Source organism: Oryctolagus cuniculus, chromosome 1, assembly GCF_051225735.1.
Source record: "Oryctolagus cuniculus isolate XC-2025 breed Fujian yellow rabbit chromosome 1, ASM5122573v1, whole genome shotgun sequence".
In the NCBI taxonomy this organism is placed as follows: Eukaryota; Metazoa; Chordata; class Mammalia; order Lagomorpha; family Leporidae; genus Oryctolagus; species Oryctolagus cuniculus.
The window spans coordinates 113,771,576-113,798,083 of record NC_142867.1 but is presented as its reverse complement, the minus strand read 5'-3'; the positions used below and the strand labels follow the sequence as shown (position 1 = coordinate 113,798,083).

General features: G+C 44.4%; 1 long non-coding RNA gene across 3 annotated transcripts in view; it reads left to right on the top strand.

Annotated features, from left to right (window-relative positions):
• The window catches only part of LOC103349194 (uncharacterized), a 124,950-nt gene extending 98,442 nt beyond the window's left edge, over positions 1-26,508 (top strand). For 2 of the 3 annotated variants that reach the window (XR_016221282.1, XR_016221289.1), the window contains exons 5-8: positions 9,106-16,353; positions 20,627-20,747; positions 23,601-23,951; positions 25,274-26,508. This is a non-coding gene — a long non-coding RNA (uncharacterized LOC103349194). The remainder of the gene's footprint in view (positions 1-9,105; positions 16,354-20,626; positions 20,748-23,600; positions 23,952-25,273) is intronic. The other variant, XR_016221283.1, reaches the window with a different exon arrangement.

Here is a 26,508-nt window from a genome sequence, read left to right as displayed (position 1 = left end):
TTAGTGTCCCAGCTGCTCCTCTTCTAATCTAGCTCTCTGCTATGGCCTGGGAAAACAGTAGAAGATGGCCCAAGTCCTTGGGCCCCTGAACCCACATGGGAGACCTGGAAGAAGCTCCTGGCTCCTGGCCCCTGACTTCGATAGGCATGGCTTCAGATCAGATCAGCTCCAACCATTGAGGCTATTTGGGGAGTGAACCAGCAGATGAAGGACCTTTCTCTCTATCTTTCCCTCTCTGCCTGGAACATTACTTCTCAAATAAATAAATAAATAAATAAAATTTTTTTAAAAAATAAATGAATGAAAAGTAACAATAGGTGAAACTAAACAAAAATGCAGAGAACTGTATTATGTTTGCAACTTTCATGTAAATCTAAAAAATGTACATTGAAAAAGATGATAAATAATAAAGCTATCTGTACAAACAAAAATACAGCTAGAAAAGAGAAAAGAAATAAATTGTAACCCTAACACCCTTTTATAAATAATTAATAGTTTGTTAGATATATTTCCAGAATTTTTTCATTATATTTAAAAGAACTGAACAAATATCCATTTTCATATCTGAAGTGGCTACTTAATACTTTATTGTTATTTTTTTGAATTTTCTTGAAGGGCAGTTTGTGTGTATGTGTGTGTGGATGGGGGTGGGAGAGAGAGAGAGAGAGAAAGAGAGAGAAATCCCCTCAGCAGGTTCACTCCCTAAATTCCTACAGGACCCCAGCCGGGGCTGAAGCCAGAAGCCAGGAGTGCAGTCTAGGTGTTCTCCACGTGAGGCGGCAACCCAATTACTTGAGCCATCACTAGCTACCTTCAAAGCTCTGCATTGGAGGAAGCTGGAATCAGGAATCAAATCCACGCACTCCAATGTGTATCTTAACCACTAGGCTAATTGTCCACTCCCGCTTCTGAGTGTTTTATTACCACATTTATATAATCTCTTATGGTATACATTTATACTGCTTTAATTTTTTATCATTTTCAACAACACTGTGATTAGTGTTCTTGTACATCACTCCTGTATGCCACTGTGAATTGCTGAGTACATACACAGAGTGGAGCTGTCACCACAACAGTCACTCTCAGAACTCTGCCAACACGTCACAGTGAAATGCCACACCCATTGGCAGACACTTCACATTTCCCCATAGCTCTGATCCAAATGGCCTTTTTGTCTCTACAGATCTGCCTCCCCTGTGCATTTCACACTGAAGGCCCTCAGCACTGTGGAGGCTTTGGTGGCAGATGAGGTTGGACTTTGGTATTTTAGACAAACAAAGGGGCTGCCAGGGACTCGTGATGTTGCTCCTGGCAATGTGTACACCTTCCTGAGAGAGATGTTTGTTCAGAAAGCTCCCCCTTTTAGCTGGATTGCTTGTATCTTTTTGTTGAAGAGTATAAGTGTTCATTATATATTCTGGAAACAAGTCTCTGATCAGAGAGATAATTATAAATGCCATCTCCTATTCTGTGGGTTGTCTTTCCACTTTTTATGGTGTCCTGGAACCACACAAGTTTTAAGTTTTCATGAAGTTCAACTATGTTTTGTCTTATGCTGTTGAGCTTTGGACATCAAGTCTAAGAAACCATCGCCTAATGCAAGGGAATGAAAATTTATTCATTTTTCCTAAATGTTTACTTGCAAAATATATTTTTAAAAGATTTATTTTATTTATTTGAAATACAGAGTTACAGAGGGAGGTAGAGATGAAGAGAGAGGTCTTCCATCTGCTGGTCACTCCCCAGATGGCCACAGTGGCCGGAGCTGTGCCAATCCAAAGCCAGGAGCTTCCTCCAGGTCTCTCACACCGGTGCAGGGGCCCAAGGACTTGGGCCATCCTCCTCTGCTTTCCCAGGCCATAGCAGAGAGCTGGATCGGAAGAGGAGCAGCCAGGACTAGAACCGGCACCCATATCGGATGCTGGTGCTTCAGGCCAGGGATTTAACCCGCTGCGCCAAAGCCCTGGTCTCCAAAATATAGTTTTTAGCCCTTTCATTAGGTCTGTGCTCCAAGTTAATGTTTGCATATGATGTGAAGTAAGGTTCTAACTTCTTTTTCATGTGGACATCCAGTTGTTCCTGCAGCATTTTTTGAAAAAACTGTTTTTTTCCCAGTTATCATTTCTAGAGATAACCTCTTGGCTCTTTTATCAAAAACAATAAACTATAAATGTATAGGCTTATTTCTAGATTTTTTAGTCTATCAACCTGTGTATGTCTCTTCTTTTTTCAGTGCCACACAGCCTTAATTACTATAGCTTTGCCTTAAGTTTGAAATTAGCTTTGTCCTTTTTTTTTCCCACGATATTTTGGGCCATCTAGGTCCCTTGTATTTGCATATGCATGTCTCTGCTTCTGGGGATAAAAAACCTGGAATGTCAGTAAAGGATGGCTTTGAATCTGTAGGTCACACTAAGCTGAATGGTAGCCCAGAGAAAGGCATCTCATGGCCTGAATCCTGGAAACGATGAATGTGAAATTTGGTGGAAAGGCATTCTTTACATACGAAATTAAGCTGAAGATCTCAAAATGATATCATCCTGCTTGGCTCTAGAGAGGGCCCTAATCCTAGGAGTTATCCTGAGACGACAGGGAGGAGGTTTGGGACTTAGAAACACACCAGGACCTGTGAAGACAGAGGCTGAACTTGAGTCTTGCAGCCCCAAGCCTAAGGGACACTTGGAGCCCCCAGTGGCTGGAAGAGGCATGAGCTGGGGGTGGGGGTGGGGGAAGTACAACCTGGTGACAGCTTGGTTTCAGACTTCTGCCTCCACAACTGCAGTTTGGTTTTTATTTATTTGAACATATTTCAGCTGCCTGATTTCGGGCATGGCCCTGAGACTTGTGCTTGATTAGCTTAGTGGAGAGCCAGGAACTGCATGGGGCTACCCTTCCATGCCTGGAACCTGAAGTCTCCCAGGCTTTGTCAAGGAGCTCCACGCGTGCGGCAGCATGCCTTCCACACCCAGCCAGCTAGTTAACAACCCCACTTCCTGCTCGCATGTGGCCAGCAGTGGGATCCTAGGACTTTCACAAGTCTTTCCTGAGCTCACGCTATAGCCCTTGGCTTGCACACAACCTTCTAGGAGCCCAGGAATACAGACCCCATACAGACATCTCATATCTCCTTTCACCTCTAACTTGGGTTTAGTGTTGTGCTTTGATGGGACACAAACCTCCCCCTGGTATTCCCTTGGCTGGCTGGCTACTGTGACTGTGGGCTGTGAGCTTTCATGGCTACCTTAGCACCAGAGCAGGTGGGGAATGTCAGGGCAAGGTAGGATGTCACAATGCTGGCATAGCGGTTAAGCTGCCCCTGTGAGGCTCGCATCCCATATGAGAGCACCTGTTGGAGCCCCAGCTGCTTCTCTTCCTACCTAGCTTCCTGTGAATGAACCTGGGAGTGCGACAGAAGCTGGCGCAAATGCTTGGGTCCCTACCCGCCGTGTGGGAGCCCCAGAGGGAGTTTCTGGCTCTGGCAATTGACTGGCCCACACTTGGCCTGCTGGCAGCCAGTTGGAGAGTGAGCCAGGGGATAGAAGATCTCTATCTCTCTCTGTCACTCTGCCTTTCAAATACATAAATCTTTAAAAATAAGATGTCACAATGCCCATTGTTATTTGTTTCCCTTAAGATCCCATTTTATTTTTAAAAAGATACTTCCTGATTATTTCTTTTCTTTAAGATTTATTTATTTATTTGAGTGGCAGAGTTACAGAGAGAGGTAGAGACACAGAGAGAGAGAGATCTTCCATCCACTGGTTTACTCCCCAAACAGCAGCAACAGCTAGAGCAGGGCTGATCCGAAGCCAGCAGCCAGGAGCTTCTTCTGGGTCTCTCTTGTGGGTGCAGGGGCCTAAGGACTTGGGGGCCATCTTCTACTGTTTTTTCAGGCCATAAACAGAGAGTTGGATTGGAAGAGGTGCAGCTGGGACTCGAACCGGCACCCATGTGGGATGCCCAGCACCACAGGCAGAGGCTTAACCTGCTAAGCCACAGCACTGGCACCTTCCTGACTATTTCAAGTCCTTGATGAATTTCCAGAGTTCCAAAAAAGTTGATCCTGACAATTTTTACCAAGTTCTCATTCCGTTTTATGGAGGAGAGAACTTCTGGAGATCCGTTTTCTGTCATTTTCATGGATGTCCCCCTTATGGTCTTTTTTAAATTCAGATTTTTTTTAAAATGAAAATGTTGTCAAATGTGTTTCTGCATGCTGGGGAAGAGGCTTCAGTGATTGCTTGCACTGTGTATAAGGAATATTCATGTGGGTCCTCAAAAACCAAATATTTTCTCGTGCAATGAGCTGCCGGAGAGCAGGCAAGGAGGGGTGCTGTGCGTGATTTACATCCTGACTCTTAAGTGGTCCGTGTGGTGGGACTGGGCTGGAATACCAGCAGGGAGGCAGTTTTGCTTATGCATTAAGTGGAGTAGAGATAGACGTCTGTGCTCCCCAAGCATCATTAATGAAAAATCGGGAATGTTCCGAAATAAGGAAGCCTGGATGTCTTCGTTAAAGATGATGGAGGAATATTTTCCTTTGAAAACTTCACTGCATAAAGCACTTGAAACTCATCTCTCACTTTTGTGTTTGCCTATTTTATCTTTCAAAAAAAAAAAAAAAAAAAAAACCTCTGAGCCGAGCGCTCACCAAGAAAACTCCTGTGCATTGTTTTTAAAGAGATTTATTCGTTGTATTCATTCGAAAGGCAGAACTAGAGAGGGAGAGGAAGATCTTCCATTCGGTGGTTCACTCCCAGACACCCCAGGCCTGGGCCGGTCCAAACCAGGAGCCAGCAACTCCACCATCTGGGTCTCCTGCATGGTGGCAGGGACCCAAGCCCTCAGCCATCATCTGCTGCCTTCCCAAGCACATTATCAGGGAGCTGGATGGGAAATGGAGCAGCAGGGACTTCTGGTGCTCTGGTATTCAATGCCAGTGATGCAAGCAGGAGCCTAACCTACTGCCCACAATGCCAGGCCCCCTCTAATTTTGTTACCTCTTTTTAAGATGTCCGGCTCTCAGACATTTTAGAGTCTTTCTTTTTTTTTTGACAGGCAGAGTGGACAGTGAGAGAGAGACAGAGAGAAAGGTCTTCCTTTGCCGTTGGTTCACCCTCCAATGGCCGCTGCAGCCGGCGCGCTGCGGCTGGCGCACCGCGCTGATCTGATGGCAGGAGCCAGGCACTTCTCCTGGTCTCCCATGGGGTGCAGGGCCCAAGCACTTGGGCCATCCTCCACTGCACTCCCTGGCCACAGCAGAGAGCCGGCCTGGAAGAGGGGCAACCGGGACAGAATCCGGCGCCCCGACCGGGACTAGAACCCCGTGTGCCAGTGCCTCAAGGCAGAGCATTAGCCTAGTGAGCCGCGGCGCCGGCCAGACATTTTAGAGTCTTACATGGTGTGTTGGGTCCCTCCATCCTCTGACTGGTCAGTAACTCAGCTCAGTACAAGGGCAGGGGCACCCTCTAAGCACCAGGCAGAGCTCGACCTGTCTTGCTACCGCGACTGCACTTGACCCACAACTCATGAGAGAAGCATCATCATGGGGGCATTCATTTTTTGACAGACGTCTCCCAAATTTGGAAGTCATTTGGTGTGATCAGTTGTAGCTGTCCTAACAGTGGACTCCCATCTGTAGTGAGGACTGTTTGTGATCAATGGTGATGGATTCCCCCATCCATCCAACAGTCGTAACCGTGGCTGTGTCCTAAGGCAGCTGAGAAGACCCCTGAGATAACGTACTTTAAGAACTAACACTGCTGCTTCCAGTGGGCACTCTCTAGTTTGGAGCAAATCACTGTAACTTACAGCACATTGCTGGAGAGATGTTCAAGGCCCTTACAAACCTACCAGTAGCTGAGCAGGCTCTTCCACGTGACCGAGGCACTGTGCCCGTTATTGTGAAACTTGGCTTCGCCCCTTTGCTCATGTGACATCTGATGGAGAAACCCAATGTAGAAAGCAGAAACGAACAGAAGGTAGTCGGTTTGTATTGGAGACAGGGACTCTGCCGTCTCACCCATCTGTCTGCATCAGCTGCTGCTGAGGTTGCAGAAAATTCAAAGCACACGGTTTGGAAGCCAGTAGACCATTCAGTCATCTTATTTCAATGTCAACATTCTTTAACTTCCTTGGCAAGCTGTGTGTATATAAACCTGTGTCAGTCCAATATCCAGCCCAGCCTTTAAGTATCTTCAGCAAACTCAACATACGGCCTGGAATCTGTCCCTTTTGCCTCATGCAAAGCTGTAAGCTCAACCAGGGATTTCATCAATGTGTATGTTTAGGAAACTACCTTGTGAGCTCAATATACCTGTTTGAAAAGCAAAAATCACAAAGGATAATGGGTCTCGGGCTTTTATATACTTTAGAAATACCTGGAAGACTTGTTAAATTAGCGGTTGTTGATCCCAGCACCGGATGCAGGTCGGGAATCGGGTGCAACCAAGAATGTGCCTTTCTAAGCAGCCCTAGGGTGAAGCGCCTGTTGCTGAGCTGAAAACCACTGTTACCAGGGGATGAGAGCAGGTGGGGTGATTCGGCTGTAACATCAGGGATTTGTTTTTATTTTTTAAAGATTTTTATTATTACTTGAGAGGTAGAGTTACAGACAGTGAGAGGGAGAGAGAGAGAGAAAGGTATTCCATCCATTGGTTCACTCCCCAAATGGCCACAGTGGCCGGAGCTGAGCCTATCCGAAGCCAGGAGCCAGGTGCTTCTTGTCTCCCAGGTGGGTGCAGGGGTCCAAGGACTTGGGCCATCTTCCACTGCTTTCCCAGGCCACAGCAGAGAGCTGAATCGGAAGAGGAGCAGCCGAGTCTAGAACCAGCGCTCATATGGGATGCCGGCACAGCAGGTGGAAGACTGCCTGCAGGACTGTGAGATCTGGAGATTTAATTTCATTTAGTTTAACAGGCATAGACTGAGTTCTTACTGTGGGCCACAAAGCACTGTGCTCAGTACAAAGAGTGAAAAGGTTTCTGCTTGGCCGGCGCCGCGGCTCCCTTGGCTAATCCTCTGCCTGCGGCGCTGGCACCCTGGGTTCTGGCCCCGGTTGGGGTGCCGGATTCTGTTCCGGTTGCTCCTCTTCCAGTCCAGCTCTCTGCTGTGGCCCGGGAGTGCAGTGGAGGATGGCCCAAGTGCTTGGGCCCTGCACCCACATGGGAGACCAGGAGGGAAGCACCTGGCTCCTGGCTTCAGATCGGCGCAGCGCGCCAGCCATAGCAGCCATTTGGGGGGTGAACCAACAGAAGGAAGACCTTTCTCTCTGTCTCTCTCTCTCTCACTGTCTAACTCTGCTGTCAAAAAAGAAAAGAGGAAAGGTTTCTGCTTGAGGAAGATTCTGTTTCAGAGGGAGCCACACAAGTTGCCAGGCAATTGCAAACTGTGGCAAGGACAGTAGAAATAAGTGTGAGAAGTGAGAGACGCCTATGTGGGTTCTGACCTGCACCATCTTTGGGGCTCAGGGAAGGTTCTTGAGGAAGAAGTCATTTGCTCTTTCTTTAGAAAAATAAATTTGGGATCCGGCATTGTGCCGTAGCATGGAAAACTGCTGCCTGTGACTCTTGCAACCCATGTGGATGCCATTTCAAGTCCCGGCTGCTCCACTTCCAGTCCAGCTCCCTGTTAATGGCCTGGGAAAGCAGTGGAGGAAGTGCCAAGTGCTTAAACCCCTCCTACCCACATGGGAGACCTGGAAGAAGCTCCTGGCTCCTGACTTACACCTGGCCCAGCCCTGGACGTTGTGACCACTTGGGGAGAGAACCAGCAGATGGAAGATCTCTCTCTCCCTGTCTCTCCCTCTTTAACTCTGACATCCAAAATAAATAAGTAAATCTTTAACAAGTAATAATAAATTTATTTTAATTGCCAAATGAAAATTGGTTATATTTATCTTGTCCAACATGATGTTTTGATACATGGTTGTATTTGCTTGTGGTTACCTTCTGTATCTCTCAAAATGATGTTGTCATTGAGTCTAAAATTCAGTTCCATTTTTCTATATTGACTGTTCCAAGAACCAAGACGCATTTCTGGCAAGTCCTGGAGCGTGACTGTCTGTACAAGCTGATGCGGAAGGGAGACTTTTGTTTTCTGTGCTTGAGCAGTAAGAACAGTAAGAAGAGAGGTTCCTGTAAATGGATTTCATTTCTATTCCTTTTAAAGTGTAATTAGAATGACTGGTCTATCGGGTAGGTTATGCTATTTGCTGGTAAACAGCGTATTGATATGTTTCTTCTGAAAGAGTAGATAAGAATGATTAAAATGCATGAGACTGAGTTTTCTGGAATAAATCATTCAAGCGTCATTTAGGTGGTGGGCATTGAATTAGAAGCATGAGAGCTTGCCTGGCTTAAATACGCTTAAATATGCTTAGCATCTTTATACTGTATTTTCCACAGAAGAGGAGTTTTGCACACCTCATAAACATTTGCTGACACCAGTCATTAAATGACTTTACACGACATCCATTTGGAAGAATAAAAGCTACTTCCTGACCAGAGCCTCATGGCCCTCGTTTGTCATGATGTCCCTGGCTTCTGCGCGTCCTTCCATAATTTGTAATGTACATGCGGGAAAAAATGGAAGGAGAAAATACAGTAACTGTGGTGGGAGAAGGGGGTTATAATGGCACATGTATCAGTATAGGGGCGCACTTCAGAAAGTTCATGGAGAGGCTGGTGGTGTGGCTCAGGGGTTAAGCTGCTGCTTACAGCTCCTGCATCCCATCTCAGAGTGCTAATTGGAGGCCCAGGCGCTCCACTTCCACTCCAGCTCCCTGCTAACATGCGTGGGAAGACAGCAGAGGATGGCCCAAGCACTTGGGTCCCTGCCACCATGTGGAAAACCAAGCTGGAGTTTCTGGCTCCTGGTTTGAGCCTGACCCAGCCCCAGCTGTAACAGCCATCTGGGGAGAGAACCAGTGGGTGGAAGATACCTCTGTTTCTCTCTCTCTCTCTCTCTCTCTCCCGCCCCACCTTTCAAATAAATAAATCTTTGAAAAAAAGTTTGTAGAAAATGCATCTTATGAACCAATTATACATGGATTGCAATTTTTGTTTTTGCCCCAAAATAAACCTACTGAATTCTGCTTACTTTCAGCTCAGTGCATGAACTGATGCTTGAGGCTTGGCCCCGGGAGTCCGCCACAGCCGGCGTCACAGGTGGCTCTAGCAGGGAAAGCGCATGTACGGTGGAAAGCTGCGTTTGTGCGTGCCAGCCATGCTCCAAACTGTACCAGCGGATTTTAGCCTTTTTACTGCCCGGGCCGCTGGGAGAAGCACGAGGACCTCCCGCTCTCCCAGCCTCGGGAGGCTGTGAATTACACGCCTCATCCGCGTCACACACTTCCTCCACCCTAGACGCGCAGCTTCCTTGAGTCAGACTCTGACACGTCCGTCCCCAGCAGGCGCTCAAGGCCACTGCCTCCCAGCGAGGACGGGATGCAGGAGCGTGAGGAAGCACCAGCGGTTCATCCCCAGGGGAGGGGAAGCCCGCTTCCTTAGTCATCGGTACCTCAGTTAATGACGATGGGGAGAGAGTTGGCCCGAGTGTCCTGAGGGAGGGGCGGGAAGGTCATGTTGAACGTCTTAGGAAGGCTGAGCCATGGTCCCTCCATTCAGCCGTCCTTTCATCACATTGTGAACGTCAACAGTTCTTTGTCACACATTTAAGGGAAATTTCTGGTTTCCAAATGAACATGGCAAAGAGAGATCTCTAGAAACAAAACACAGATAAAACACAAGTGAGCAGCAACAAGGAGATGACAATTTAGCATCCATAACAGGAAAACAACCTGAAGAATAATGGGTTTTAGAATAATGGTGTATTATATATAGCTTAAGAATTTTCACTAAACAATGTTAAATTTTGTCATAGGCATGAGAAAATATTTTAATGGATATTTAAAAATACTAATTATCAAAATTTTAAGATTGTGTTAAAGTGGTTCTTAGAAATTTAAATACATGCTTATATTACAAAAAAGGATTATTTAAAATTAATTAGCAAAGCCTATATGTTGAGAAGTTAGAAAAAATGCAATTTAAATAGCAAAAAAAATTTTAAAGATTTATTTATTTATTTGGAAGTCAGAGTTACCTAGAGAGGCAGAGAGAGAGAGAGAGGTCTTACTCACTGGTTCACTTCCCAAATGGCCACAATGGCCGGAGCTGTGCCGATCCGAAGCCAGGAACATCTTCCGGATCTCCCACACGGGTGCAGGTACCCAAGGACCTGAGCCATCCTCTAATGCTTTCCCAGGCCATAGCAGAGAACTGGATTGGAAGAGGAGCAGCCGGGACTTGAACTGGCACCAATATGAGGTGCCGGCACTGCAGACAGTAGCTTTACCCTATACGCAACAGCACCGGCCCTGCAAAATTAATTCATAGAAAACATATAGTGAACACTAGAGCAGGAATGACTAAAGCAGAAAGCATAAATATAATTAGAAAAGATTGGGGCCAGTGCTGTGGCGCAGCAGGTTGGGTTAAAGCCCTGGCCTGAAGCACCAGTATTTCATATGGGTACTGGTTCTAGTCATGGCTGCTCCTCTTTCAATCCAGCTCTCTGCTATGGCTGGGGATAGTGATGGAAGATGGTCCAAGTCCTTGGGCTCCTGCACCCACATGCGAGACCCAGAACAAGCTCCTGGCTCCTGGTTTTGGATCGGTACAGCTCCGGCGTTGCAGCCATCTGGGGAGTGAATAAGCGGATGGAAGACCTCTCTCTCTCTCTCTCTCTGTGTAACTCTTTCAAATAAATAAAAATAAATCTTATTTTTTAAAAAAAGAAAGAAAAGATTAACAAAACCAAAGGTTGACTTTTTAAAAAGACTAATAAAACTGACAAACCTCTGCCAAGATAGATTAAAGAAAAAAAAATAGAGAAGGCCACAATAACCATAATATCAGGAATGAAAGCAGAATGTTATTATGAAGGCTATAGACATTAAAAATAGAATAAATAGGTTTAAATAACTGTATGCCAGTCACATTTTAAAATTTTTTCACAGAAAAATTCCTGGAAAAATACAATACAACATCAAAACTGAAATAGGACGACATTAAGAGCCAGAAAAGTTGTATAACAGACGGAATCAGAGGTTTAACAATCCTTTCCACAAAGCAAACTGGAGTTACAGGGCTTCTCCAGACATCAAAAGAAAAAGGAACTCTAATCTCCAAAAACAATTGTAGGCAAGTTCTAAAACCAGGAAGTGTTCTGGAACTCACTTTATGAGGCTAGCATAATTTTGGCCTGAAATTCCCAGGAGGAGCATATGGAAATGAGAATATACAGGCTCATGGCCAGCGCCGCAGCTCACTAGGCTAATCCTCCGCCTTGCGGCTCCGGCACACCAGGTTCTAGTCCCGGTCGGGGCGCCGGATTCTGTCCCGGTTGCCCCTCTTCCAGGCCAGCTCTCTGCTGTGGCCAGGGAGTGCAGTGGAGGATGGCCCAAGTGCTTGGGCCCTGCACCCCATGGGAGACCAGGATAAGTACCTGGCTCCTGCCATCGATCAGCGCGGTGCACCGGCCGCAGCGCACCAGCCGCGGTGGCCATTGGAGGGTGAACCAATGGCAAAGGAAGACCTTTCTCTCTGTCTCTCTCTCTCACTGTCCACTCTGCCTGTCAAAAAAAATAAAAATAAAAATAAAATAAATTTTAAAAAAAGAGAATATACAGGCTCATATGAACTAATGATCAGCAACTGCACAATGTTCAGGAAAGATACTATTTCATAGCAAGTTATATTCATGCAGAGAACGCAAGCTTGGCATTCAATTAGAAAATTAAGCACTTGACCATACTAGTAAGTGAAAAGAGAAAAACCATATAAACAACTCAATAGATGCTGAAAAAGCATTTAAGAAAGTTTAGCATCCAGTTAAGACAAAAACTATTAGCAAAGTAGAACTATGAGGGAACTTTGGTAAACGGGTAAAGGAAATTCACAAAAATCTCAAAAGCAAAGGTCATACTTAGTGGAGAAACAACGAAATTTTCATTTGAGATAGTTACAAGACAAAAGCACCTTCCAGCACTCCCACAAACTGTTTACCCAATACAGTGAACAAGACAAGTAAATAAAAGGTATATGGATTAGAAAGGAAAAAGTAAAATTATTATTTTCATGTTATATGTCTGTATTTGTAGAAAACCCAAAGATTTCAAGATAAATTATTAAGGGACCGGCGCTGTGGCATAGTGTGTAAAGCTGCTTCCTAAAGTGCTGGCATCCCATATGGGTACTGGTTCGAGTCCTGGCTATTCCACTTGTGATTCAGCTCTCTGCAATGGCCTGGGAAAGCAGTGGAAGGTGGTCACTCTTGCACCTGCTTAGGTGACCAGGAAGAAGCTCCTGGCTTCTGATCAGCACAGCTCTAGTCATTGTGGCCATCTGGAGAGTGGACTAGTGGCTGGAAGATGTTTTTCTCTCTCTCTCTCCCTCTGCCTCTCAAATAAAATAAATAAATCTCTCTTTTTTTTTAAGATTTTATTTCTTTATTTGAGAGGTAGAGTTACAGACAGTGAGAAGGAGAGAGAGAGAGAGAGAGAGAGGTCTTCCACCCGCTGGTTCACTCCCCAGGTGGTCGCAACAGCTGGAGCTGCGCCGATCCGAAGCCAGCAGTCAGGAGCTTCTTCCAGGTCTCCCACTCTGGTGCAGGGGCCCAAGGACTTGGACCATCTTCTACTGGTTTCCCAGGCCACAGCAGAGAGCTGGATTGGAAGAGGAGCAGCTGGAACTAGAACCGGCACCCATATGGGATGCCGGTGCTGTAGGCAGAGGATTAACCTGCTGCGCCATGGCACCAGCCCCAATAAATCTTTTTTAAAAAAGACAAATTACTAGAACTAGAGAGCTTATCAAGATTACTAGACATTCAGTATTCAAAAGCAATGGTTTTCCAATATCAGCAACAATTATAAAATATATTAAGAAATATATATTAAGAAATAAATACCATTTATATTGACAATAAAAACAAAATTTTCAAAAGAGATTCATGAAACTTCAGGATGAAAAAAACATCAATACTTGGGAAAATATCAAAATAAAATGAATAGAATGCCGATTATTCTGATGTAATTATTACACAATGTATATATTCTTGAATTAAAACATCATATTACATCCCACAAATATGTACAATTATGTTTCAACCAAAAATTAAAATAAAACAAGGAAACAAAACTAGTGGGAATTTTCAATATTTACAAAGATGTCAGTTTTCAATGGATTCAATTTGATTGTGGTAAAAATCCCAATAGCTTTTTGTGTAAGTGTGTGTGTGGTGGTGGTTTTGATTTTGAGGAAATTAAGGAGCTTATTCTAAAATTTGTGTATAACAGCAAATGTCCAAAAATAGCCAAGACACTCTTGACAAAAAGAACAAAATGCTCTTAAATGGATGACTCCTTCTGGGTATCAAGATTTATTGTAAAGTTGTAATAGGTCTAGGGCAGGGGTAAAAGTTAGCCAACACATAAAATAGAGCTGGGAGAAACAAGCCCACATATATCAAGCAGACATTGAGAAACAATGGAGAAAGCATAAACTGTTACGTAAACAGTGTTCAGGCTATCTGTCACAGGTGAAAAGAAAACTTAAATCGTATCCCAGTCTCACATAAACCCAATCCGAGTGGATTAAAGACATACATATAAAATAGAAAAGTTGAAAAGTTTTAAGAGAATAGTGTTGCGAACTTGGGGTAAAAAGAATTTCTCGGCCGGCGCTGCGGCTCACTAGGCTAATCCTCCGCCTAGCAGCGCTGGCACACCGGGTTCTAGTCCCGGTTGGGGCGCCGGATTCTGTCCCGGTTGCCCCTCTTCCAGGCCAGCTCTCTGCTGTGACCAGGGAGTGCAGTGGAGGATGGCCCAAGTGCTTGGGCCCTGCACCCCATGGGAGACCAGGAGAAGCACCTGGCTCCTGGCTTCGGATCAGCGCGGTGCGCGGGTTGCGGTGGCCATTGGAGGGTGAACCAACGGCAAAGGAAGACCTTTCTCTCTGTCTCTCTCTCTCACTGTCCACTCTGCCTGTCAAAAAAAAAAAAAAAAAAAAAAAAAGAATTTCTCACACCACACACACATAGATGAAACTAACCACTGACAGACAAATCAGTGGATTAAAATTAAGGAGGATGCCCTTTGGCATGCCCCTGCCCCATATCTAGTGCCTGTGTTAGAGTCCTGGAGCCCCAACCCCAGCTTCCTGCTGATGCACCCTCTGGGAGGCAGCAGGTGACAGCTCAAGAGTTGGGTCCCTGCCACCCATGTGGAAAACCTGGATTGAGTTTCAAGCTCCTGACTTCTGCTTGAGCTACTGTCAGCATGTGGGGAGTGAAATAACAGATGGAAGATCTCTCTCTGTTCCTCTGTCTCTGCTTTTCAAATAAAATGAAACTAAATAAGTATTTTTTTTTAATTTAAGAACTGTGTTCCTTAACAACAACACAGAGAGAGTAAAAGCAGGTCACGCTGGATACTGCGTTTTCAGTACAAGTAAATATAAAGATTAGAATCCAGAAGATACAAGAATTCCATGAATCAATAAGAAAATGACAACCAACTTATTAGGAAAATGAGGAAAGACACAAGGAGATGGCACAGGAGAAGAAGCAAACATTAATTCACTCATGACCTCAATAGACGTCAAACAAATTTAATTCTAAAACATGAGATGCTCTTTAAGACCCCAAAGATTGGCAAAAATATAAAAACAAAACCAGGTGTGGGCCAGGAGGTAGAGCAGAGGCAACTCTCCAACATTGCTGCAAAGAGAACAAATGGATCCATCACTTGGGGAAAGTGCTTGGGTTTCTTAGCGAAGCAGAAAAATCCATTCCTGGATATAACTGAGAAACTGCTAGTTCTGTGTACTAGAAGGCATGAACAGAAATGTGCATGGTGGCACTCTGTATTAAAAACAAACAGGCTGATGCTGTGGCATAGCGGGCAAAGCCGCTGCCTGCAGTGCCAGCATCCCATATGAGTGCCAGTTCGAGTCCCAGCTGCTCCACTTCCGGTCCAGCTCTCTGCTATGGCCTGGAAAAGCAGTACAGGATGGCCTAAGTGCTTGGGCCCCTGCACCTGTGTGGGAGACCTGGAAGAAGCTCCAGGCTCCTGGTTTTAGCCTGGCCCAGCTCCAGCAGTTGCAGCCCTTTGAGGAGTGAACCAGAAGATGGAAGATCTCTCTGTCTCTGTCTCTGTCTCTCTCTGCCTCTGCCTCTTTGTAGCTCTGATTTTCAAATAAATAAAAAACAAAACAAAACAAAACTATATGCAATCCAAATGTCCATCTGTAATGAGATGGTGAACAAGCTGTGGGCTATTCCTGTAACAGACCAGTGTACAGAAGGAAACCTAAGAGAAGCAGAGCTACACACATCAGCCTGGATGAATCTCAAAATGCTCGTGCTGAGTGGAAATAGCAAGTTAACACATGCATCCAGTACGACCCCTTCTGTCTATAGCTTGAATGAAGGAAGTAATAGATTGTTTGGGGTACAAATAGGGGTGTCAAAATTACAAGACAAAGCAGATGGCTGACTAATGAGATGATGGTCCCCTTGAGGAGGGCGTGGGCAGAGATTTGTATAGGAAGCGCTACGCAAACAAACGAGAAGGCCTATAGATGCCCTGTTGGCTAACACTGCTCCATGAGTGTTCAATTTATTATAATCCTTGTAAGATGAGATTTATATACTCTTATATATGCTGTATTTCACAACATTTACAATTTAATTAAACATTTACAATTTTCCAAAGTAAATACTTGGATGTGTTCTTGGACTGTTTACAAATATGGTTGTCAAAACCTGACACATTAGAAATCACAATCACAAGCAAAAATCACATGAACACAAGAAAACCTAATTAATGTGCCAATATTTGTCTCTTGATTACAGAATTCTTGGGTAAAAGTGCCGAAAATTAATGAAACTTGTACTGTGTTTCTGCTAATTTGTTATTCAATAATTCAATAATTATTTAAAGTCATCTTAGAGACCCCCTCATTTCATTTCCTCTCCTCTATGAAATCCTCTCATTACCTGGTTAATGCCACTCTTAGGATCATTGGTTGCTATTCTCACCCTATCTTTTATACAACAGTGTCTGTTTAAGTGTTTACAACAGGTGATAATGGAACGAACCAAGGCCTTCAGGAACCAGCAGTCAACCAAATGCTTCTTCAGGGATATACTCGGCTCCCCACCCAGGAGACTGTGGCTGGAGACATTGCCCCGTGCAAGTAAAGAGTACCTCGTCGCCCCAGGTCACCAGGAAGTAGCTCTAAAGGCAGATCATCATCCCTCTACCCTTCCTGGACTTTTGGGACTAATGTAATTGCATACAACTCCTGCTTTATAAAAAAAAAAAAAAAGGGGGGGGGGGAATGTCAGGAAAATGGTGCAGTCTTATCTATGGCGCAGTCTACACCCTGACACCATCCTAAGCTCTAACCTCCTGAAGCCAGGTGGCTATGTGGCCCAACCACCGGTGTCAAGCTCCACCCCCATGTTAATGGGATTCACTGCCCTACTTCCCTGCCCACCCCCTGGCAAAGTTTTAAAAGGACCTGTTCATGGCCGGCACCGCAGCTCACTAGGCTAATCCTCCTGCAGCGCTGGCACACCGGGTTCTAGTCCCGGTTGGGGCGCCGGATTCTGTCCCAGTTGCTTCTCTTCCAGTCCAACTCTCTGCTGTGGCCAGGGAGTGCAGTGGAGGATGGCCCAAGTGCTTGGGCCCTGCACCCGCATGGGAGACCAAGAGGAATCAACTGGCTCCTGGCTTTGGATCGGCGCAGCACGCCGGCCATAGCGGCCATTTGGGGGGGTGAACCAATGGAAGGAAGACCTTTCTCTCTGTCTCTCTCTCACTAACTCTGCCTGTCAAAATAAATAAATAAATAAATAAATAAATAAATAAATAAATAAATAAAAGAACCTGTTCCTGAACACTTGATTCTCTCCTCTCGCTCTCACTCTCTTCCTCTCTGTCTCCTGAACTCTGTCTCTGTCTCCCTCTCACACGCTCTCCTTCTCCCTCTTTCTCCTTCTTTGCCCCTTCCCTCCAGTCTGCTGGGTTTTCTCCAATAAACTCTTTCCCTTAAAAAAACAAAAGTCATCTTTTAAAAAACGTATGTCTGTGTCCTAATACGTGGCATATTGACCAGCCGAGTCCTGGCAGCTGACTGGTGCAGAAACACCTGAGAACTGTGCTCGAAGAGTTTCTTCCTGGACAACCCAAACACCAGGGCCTGACTGCTCAAGGCACCTGCGAGCCGCAGCTCTCAAACCGCGGGTTCCTGAGACCCACCTGTGCTTGTTAAAGATTCTGTCTCTTGACCGTCACCCCAGGTGACTCAGTTGATCCCGAGAGGGGCATGGATTATACATCCTTAATACACACTCCAGGCCGTTCCGCTGCAAGTCATTCACGCACCACCATTTTGCTTAAGTTTAGACTGCAAATTAAGGCACATCTCTCGTGAGTTGTGTCCCTAGACGCTACAGAGTTGATCTTCCTGAACAAAACTTGGGTTTCATATCATGGACCTGCACCCTTTCAGTTCATGCCAGTAACGAGAATGACAGTGTAATTGATGAGACATTGTATGCAGAGGGTAGATCCTAACAGCTGTACCCAATGAGGACTCTAAATGGGGGCTTCTTATTGCTATAATACCATGTTCTCCTGGGAGCACTCAGGAGCCGGTTCTTTCTGTTCCTAGTATAGGGAATAATTATGCTCTTCTTTATAATGCAGCGATTTGACAGGCTGCTGCTTTGTTCAATTGAGTCTGATACTTTGTTTAAATGGCTGTCAGAACTGACAAAAGCTGCCTCCCACAGATAATGTAGATCTCAACAGAAGAAGTGAATCATTGGTGGGTTTACTGAATGATTATATCTATTTTTTTTCTAGTTCACTTGCCAGTTCTCCTAAGCAGGTGTTCATCCTATAGACACTCAATTGGGAGACTTTTTGGATTGGTTGCTGGAGAGCTTACAGTCAAGTTAGTGGCCCATCCTTAGCATGTATGTAAAATTTCTTGGAAGGTGAAATAGTGTCTAATTTTGTACTTTTTTAAAAATATTTTTTCCTCACCTGTTTCTAAATGATGGTCTTTAAAAGTTTTCTAAATTCTTGTTTTTGCCTTAAAGAGTTGTTAGAATATAGTGAGGGGGAGGGGAAGAAGAAAGTGAGAGCAACAACATGAATGAAAAGATAAAAAAGAGAGTAGATTGAAAGGACCTAAATGATTTCAGGTCAAGCTCCTAGATAGCAGGTGTTACAGTCAGAGGTGTGCGCCACTTGTCCAAGTATCCAATTCACCCTGTTACAGTCTTTCATGAATATTTCTCTTTCGAGTTATTTATCCACTAGTTCTATATTCATTAGGTAAATATTCCCAGACTAATGATATATTTTGTGGGGAGCAACTGGGAGCAACTCGGACTAGACTGTTACTGGAATTAAGACTTATTCTATGCATCTGCTCTCCCACAATATGGCGCTGGGAGAGGAGGAAACAGCTTCTACACAGCTGCCTCCAGTTCAATCAATAAGCAGCAGGAGCTGACTCTGATTGGAGGAGAGCAGCGTACTCGGTGTGTGGGTAGCAGAGTTGGGATTGGTGGAAGAGGACTATAAAGGAGGAGAGAGACACCATGCACCAGGAACATCTATCTGAAGGAACGCCTGAGCAGCCCCCGAGAGAGCCGGCCGGCGGTGTGCCGCTCCCCCGCGGAAGTGGGGAAAGTGGCAGGGGGAACCGCCCTTCCACGGAGGTGGAAGGATGGCAGCCAACCAGGGAGGGCCGAGCAGGCAAGAGAACAGCGCAGGGTCCTGTGTCATTCCTCTGCGAAGAGGGGGAGCGACATAATGGTGCCGTGACTCGGATATGAAGCCTAGGAGGCATAATGGTGCCGTGATTCGGATATGAAGCCTAGGCAGGGTTTAGTGTCGTTCCTCCACGAAGAGGGGGAGCGACAATCTTTTATGGAGAATGACCTGTTGTTTTGGTTTATAAAATGGTCTCCCTTGCCTAATAAAAAGTACAAGGTGCATGCTCTTAGTTAGGTGGGGAATCTCCCCAAGTGTTCAGTTTGGTGAATGATAGGGAAGAAGCTCGTCTTCGATTTCTCCTGGTTTCTTTTAGAGAACTTAGAAAATTTATTTTCATCTGAATTTCCAATGGTTGAATTTTCATAGGCTAAAGTCATTGTTATAAGACCAATGAGTCTTTTTTTAAAAAAAGATTTATTTATTTATTTGAAAGTCAGAGTAACACAGAAGGAGAGGCAGAGAGAGAGAGAGAGAGAGAGAGATCCTCCAACCACTGGTTCACTTCCCAGTTGGCCACAACGGCTGGAGTTATGCTGATCCAAAGCCAGGAGCCAGGAGCTTCTTCTGGGTCTCTCTTACCAGTGCAGGGGCCCAAGGACTTGGACCATCTTCTACTGCTTTCTCACGCCATAGCAGAGAACTGGATCAGAAGTGGAGCAGCTGGGCTTTGAACCAGTGCCCATATGGGCTGCCGGCACCGCAGGTGGTAGCCTCACCGCTACGCCACCTGGCCTGCCCTGACCAATTAGTCTTAATAGAACTTTGTGAGGATCACTGTTTTGAGAAGTTTCGGTTTTTCTAATGCTCGCCCAAAACATTCTCATATCTCTTCCTGAAAAGATCCAAGTGTAATAGTAATGGGTCTGAAATGAGTGTGTTTACATAATTTTTAATAAATGGAAGCTGCTCATTTTCTTTTCATTAACGCACTACTGTTTTTAGTAGCTTTCAATTTCCCTTGCCTTTTGGTAGTGCCTGCACGCTTGATGCGTTTCCTTTCTACCCAGCACGTCAGCATTCAGAAGCACCTGCAAGCTCCTTGGAGCCTACTCCCTTAAGAGACTGCTGTAGAAAAGCTTTTGCAATGAGTGGCTTAGTATTTTTAAATGTTAATAACTTCGCTGATTTGGTCCCTCCTCAGGTTGCCATTAAAATTAATTGAAAAACAACAACAAACATTCATACATTTTACATGAAAGCCGAACAGTATTGCGGAATGATGGACAAGTAAAGTAGGCTTTGAGGTAATTAACCATACACTGTCTCACTGACACTGAAATGTCCTGCATTCCTAAGTGAAGGTGTTTATTCTCATGACTTTTCTTTATAATGATTTATTTATTTATTTTAAAGGCAAAGTTACAGAGAGGCAGAAAGAGGGAGAGGGAGAGGGAGAGGGAGAGAGAAAGAGAAAGAGAGGGAGGTCTTCCATCCATTGGTTCACTCCCCAAATGGCTGCAGTGACCGGAGCTGCACTGATCCGAAGCCAGGAGCCAGGAGCTTTTTCCGGGTCTCCCACGCGGGTGCAGGGGCCCAAGTCCTTGGGCCATCTTCTACTGCTTTCCCAGGCCACAGCAGAGAGCTGGATCAGAAGTGGAGCAGCCGGCACTTGAACCCGTGCCCATATGGATGCCAGCACTGCAGGCAGTAGCTTTACCCGCTACCCCACAGTGCCAGCCACCCCTTATGATGCTTTTTAATGATTTATAAATTCAATAAGGAAAGAGAAAAAGTCAAAGTTAGCTTAATTTGATGTTCTTTTAGACACAGTTCTCTACCAGCCCATCTTCGGCCCATCTGTAATATGACAATGCTTGATGATCCCGAGATAATGGAAGACACAAACACCAACCTAGTGTACAGTTAATGCACACAGAAACCCACGGTAAGTAACTTAGCTTTGTCATTTCATTCAACACTCGGGACTACCATAGGGAATAAGTGGTGTTTAGTTTTTAGTCTGCTTTATAAACTAGGTGGGCGCTTGTGCCTGCTCGCTGTGATGACCGCTCTGCCCTACTTGCAGTAGAGTTTCCTTGTGTGTGTTAGCCTCACTGCCCTCGCCAGTTGTCCTTGGCTTTTTCTTACTAATTTCTTCCTTTGCAATTTCTCCTTCTCTTCCTAACCTCTAAATTTTGATTCCACACACTCTTAGCTCTCTTGCAATCAAGGCCTTGTCTACTCTCTCTCTTTGAATTCTGTCCTAAATTTATAATACCACCTGAGTGAATGTGACTACTCTATATGGTTTATCACCCTCCCCACCTGGTCTGATGAGCTCCTGTCACACATCTTCATGCCCCACCTGACACCTCCTCTTGGAGCCTTACAAACTCATGCTCAACGTGCACAAAACCCAACACTTGATTTTTCTCCTTGGGACTGTTTCTCCCATCTCAGTGAAGGGTATCCTCATTCATAGCTACACAAACCAGAAGCACCTTGAATTCTTCTTTCCCCTCTCTTCAAATCCAAGATGTGACTTAGTCCCTCTGAAACAGAGCTCAAAGCCCTTCATTTCATCCCAGACCCCATGTTCCTGGGCTTCTGCCAATTCAGTTGTCCCTCAGTATTGGTGAGGGATTGGTCTGGTACCTCCCCTCAGACACCAACATCTGCAAATGCTCATCTCACTTCTATGAAATGTGTAGTGCGGGCACACAACCAATGCACCTCCTGCATACAATTTAAACCGCTTCTGGATGACTTCTAATACCTAATAGGATGTAAATACTGCACAAATAGCATTATACGATATTGTCTAGGGAATAATGACAAGGAAAAGTCTGCGTGTTCAGTACAGACACAACGTTTCCCCAAATATTTTCCGACCATGGTTGCTTGAATCTGCAGCTGCAGAGCCCACTGATAGAGAGGGCTGACTGTACTCCAGCCCTGGACCACTACAATAATCATTGATTTCCCCTGCTCACTCGCTTTCTCCCTCTGAATCCAATCTCTGTATATCTACAGTTACTTTATATGTAAACTGAGTAATATCACTTTTCTCTGTACAGTCTACTGGTGGCTCACTATTGTCCCTGAGAGAAGAAACAGACTCCTTCTCATGGCTGATCAGGCCTTTGCCTACCTCTCCAACCTTAGCGTGTGCCAGTCTAGAAGATCCCACCCACACTGGCTGCCTCTCATCTTTGCAAACATCCACTCTGAAGACTTCCGGCCTGGGCCTTGCTCTGACCTCTGTCTGAAACCCCTACCCCTGGACCCCCGTTTCCATCTGTACTTGGTTCCTGCTTTTCTCTCAACTCTCAGCTGGAATGGTACCACCTCAGAAGGCCTACTTGGCCACTTTATCTAAATGAGTTCTCTAACCCCATTTTTTCCATAACCCCTGTTTGTTTTCTTCATAGGACTTTGTGCCATTGATGGTGACATACCTTTATTGGTTTGTTTATTTGTTTATTATTGCTCGACCTTACTGCACTATAAATTCTATTGTGGCAGGGATTATTTCTGGTTTATTTACCAATGCAGGCCTGAGAGCTGCTTCTAGGTAGACAATCAATAAATATTTGATAAATGAATGAATGAAGTGCACATGACTAAGTGGTGAAAATGATTTAAATCTAGATCTAACTCAAGACTCTGTTCTTAACTGTTACAATGTATGCAAAATTAGTTCACATTTGTAGAATTTTGATATGAAATTAATTTCAATTTTTAAATTTTTTTCATTTTATTTGAAAGGCAGAGAAGAGAGAGAGAGAATCATTCATTGGCTCACTCCCCAAATGCCTGCAACAGCCAGGGATGGACCTCACTAACGGCGAGAGTCCAGAACTCAGTCCAACTCTCCCATGTGTGTGACAGGGGCCCAAGTGCCTGGAACATCACCAGTTCCTTCCCAGGGTGCGCATTAGCAGGAAGCTAAAGGGGAAGTGGAGTAATGGGAATTCACACCAGGCACTCTGATCCGGGACGCAGGTGTCCCAATCAGCAACTTAACCACTGCACAAATGTCCATTCCCAATGTGAGATTCGCTTTAATAGTATTATGACATTCTAGAATTATTTTAAGATTTGATATCCATAGAATAAGCGTCCATTGGAACTCATGTACTTGACTGATTTTTATTCTCCAGATCAACAGTGGTGCTGGATATTGGACCGTTATTTGACATTTTGTTTACTAAGATGCCTTGACAAGATTGTAATCATTCTTTCAACTCTATCAAAAATTCTGTGAAATCAAACAAAACAATCTATTGTTTTTTTTAAAAAGATATATTTATTTGAAAGCCAGAGTTATAAAAAGAAAGAGAGAGACAGAGAGAATCTCCCATGTGTTGGTTCACTCCCTAGATGGCCACAACAGCCATGTCTGGGCCAAGTCAAAGCCAGGAGCTTCTTCCAGGTCTCCCTTTGGGGTGGCAGGGACCCAAACACTTGGTTATCTTCCTCTTCTTTTGTCAGAGCATTAACAGGGAGCCCCGCCCATATGGGATGCCAACATCACAGGCTGTGGTTTACCTGCTACCTCACAGCGTCAGCCCCAAACAAAATAACCCTGATCTTAACCTCTTCAAACCAGTGCTTCTTCATTTGTAAACCAGAGAAGTAACTACTCCACAGGACCATCGAGAGGGACTAAAGGAAGTGATGGAGGCCAAGTCCTCAACACAGGACTTAGCACATACACTGAGATTCCTAAAATGTATAGTTGATTGAAAGACAAATCTTTAAGGTCAACTAACCAGGGTTCCTTTTGTGTTTCTAGATCCAGAAGAGCTGGGTTGACATGTCCCATCACTGAAGAGTAATGAAACATGGGGAAAATTGGCAGAATTCCTCCATAGGGGAACCACAGGCAATCTCTAAATGTGGATGAATCGGGCTCAACATTTTCACGGGGTTCATATTCAGCAACCGCTGCAAAGGATAGCTACAGTCCCACTTTGAAGTTGGTACATTCTTGGGACTTGTATTCTCGTCATGCATTTCCATTTCCCACCGAAGTATAACTTCTTTTTACAAGAGGAATAATAGCAGCAAACATGTTTTCTCACAAATTACTTTTAAAGAGAAATTTGATTCAGTTTATGGATCCTGTCTAAACAACAGGGAAAAGGTAAGAACACTGATTTTTTCAGTGACGAGAATTTCTTTTTTTCCTTTTATTTATTTATTTATTTTTGGTCTCAGAGGACTTTGTTACCCAGAGTTTGCCAAGTGCTCTATTTCATGCGGTTTAATGAAAGTCTTGGGTCCCATTTTTCTTCAAGATCACTTTGAGAGGACCATATTTCATTCATGAAAAAATAAAACCCTCCAAGTGGCTCTCCTGTCTCAGGTTTTGAATGGTATTTGGACAAATGCAGAGGAGTTGGTGGGGGAAGCCACAGAGGTTCTTTGAGAACCTGAAAACCTAATAAGTGAAGATGAATGGATGTTGAGACATAGATCCTAGTGCCCTCTAACTTACAGGGAACGAAGTTCTACCAAACAGTCACATATTTTAGTGAAGGAAGGCTTAGAGCTAAAGCCCTAAAAATCTCAAGACTCATCAGAATGAGTTTCTTTCTTTGTAACTTATCCTGAAGTGTTGAATTTCTCTTTCTCTCTCTCTCTCTCTCTCTCTCTCTCTCTTCCCTCCTGAAGAAATAAGATAAAATGGCTGTTGGCTGGCACTGCAGCTCACTAGCCTAATCCTCTGTCTGCGGCACCAGCACCCCGGGTTCTAGTCCTGGTTGGGGTGCCGGATTCTGTCCCGGTTGCCCCTCTTCCAGGCCAACTCTCTGCTGTGGCCCGGGAGTACAGTGGAGGATGGCCCAAGTGCTTGGACCCTGCACCTGCATGGGAGACCAGGAAGAAGCACCTGGCTCCTTGCTTCGGATCAGTGCAGCACTGGCCGCAGAGGCCATTTGGGGGGTGAACCAACGGAAGGAAGACCTTTCTCTCTGTCTCTCTCTCACTGTCTAACTCTGCCTGTCAAAAAAAAAAAAAGAAAGAAAGAAAGAAAGAAAGAAAGAAAGAAAGAAAGAGAGAAAGAAAGAAAGAAGAAATAAGATAAAATGGAATCTTGGCTTCCCTCATGATGGGATTTGAGCTAAAGGGAATGGACAAGGAAATAGTTTTACAACATCCTAAAGAAAAATTATTAGTGTTTTTTGTGTGTCCTATGTGTTGACTTTAATATTTATTTCCTCATTGTTCTAGGAAATCAGTTGATTTTTTTTCATTTGTGATAGCTTATGTTTATTCAAAGGCAATAATGTCAAGATACTTTGGTCCTTCATTTGTATTAGTTTAGTGTCTACAATGAATTATTTTGTTAAATTCAAGCTTTCTTCTCCAGGAGAATCCTTTCTATTTCATATTTCATTTCTTGGTTCTTAATAGATTTTACTCATTGTATTATATCTGAAAAAGTCATTTTTCTGCTTCTTGTAGTATTTCCAAATACTTCAGAAGTAATGGGGCCAGCATTGTGGCATAGTGGGTAAAGCTGCCTGTGACGTTGGCATCACATATGAACTATGGTTCGTGTCCTGGCTGCTCCACTTCTGATCCAGCTCCCTGCTAATGTGCTGCGGAAAGCAGTGGAAAATGGCCAAAGTGTTTGTGCCCCTGCCACCCACATGGAAGATCCACATGGAGCTTTTGGCTCCTGGCTTTGGCTTGGCCCAGCGCAGGCCGTTGTAGCCATCTGAGGGAGTGAACCAGTGGATGGAGGATCCTGCTCTCTCTGTAACTCTGACTTTCAAAATAAATCAATCAATCATGTTTTTAGAAAGGATTAAGATCATTTTCTATTTCTGCTAATAAAATCTGCGTCAGAGTTTTAGTGAACTTTCCCTTGCTTGGCATTTGGAAGGAGGAGGAAGAGGAGGTTTGTTTGATGGCTTCTGATTGATCTGGCTCTCTCAGGGTCCCAAGGGAAGTAAAGGCCAGTGAAGGCAGCTCAATTAAGATAGGGAATAAGAGAATCAAGCCAGATGTCCATCAAATGTTGACTGGATAAAGAAATTATGGTAAAATGGTATATATACACTATGGAGTACTGCTCAGTAGTAAAAAAAATGAAATTCTGTCATTTGCAACAAAATAGAGGCAACTGGAAGCCACTGTATTTAGTGAAATAAGCCAGTTCCAAAAAGACAGATATCGTATGTTTTCCCTGATCTGAGGCAACTCATAGAGTACCTAAAGTGTAATGTACTGGAGTGAAATGGACATTGTGAGATTCAATGATTGTTTACAGCCCTTGTCTCTTCTGTTGAGGAACAATTTTTTTTTTCATACTATTTGTTGAACTCTTTTACTTAGTATAGGGTTAACCTTATGATCATTAAGTAAACTGAAAGTAGATCTTTGTAAAAATTAAGAGTGGGAATGGGAGAGGGAGGAGGAAGAAGGGTTGGAGCATGGATGGTAGGGAGAGTAGGGTGAGGAGTATCACTATGTTCTTAAATCTGTACATATGAAATACATGAAACTTGTATAATTCTAATAAAGTTAAAAAGAAAAACTCATCATTGAGTGTTGTCCTTAGGAAAAAGTCTGTGATCTCAGATTCCTTGATGGACAGGGGAAGAGACAAATATTCTCTGGGGACTTGATCTGCATGAAGGACCAGGCTTAAAAACGTGATTAGAACGCAGGCCAGTTGACATGTGCATCATGCG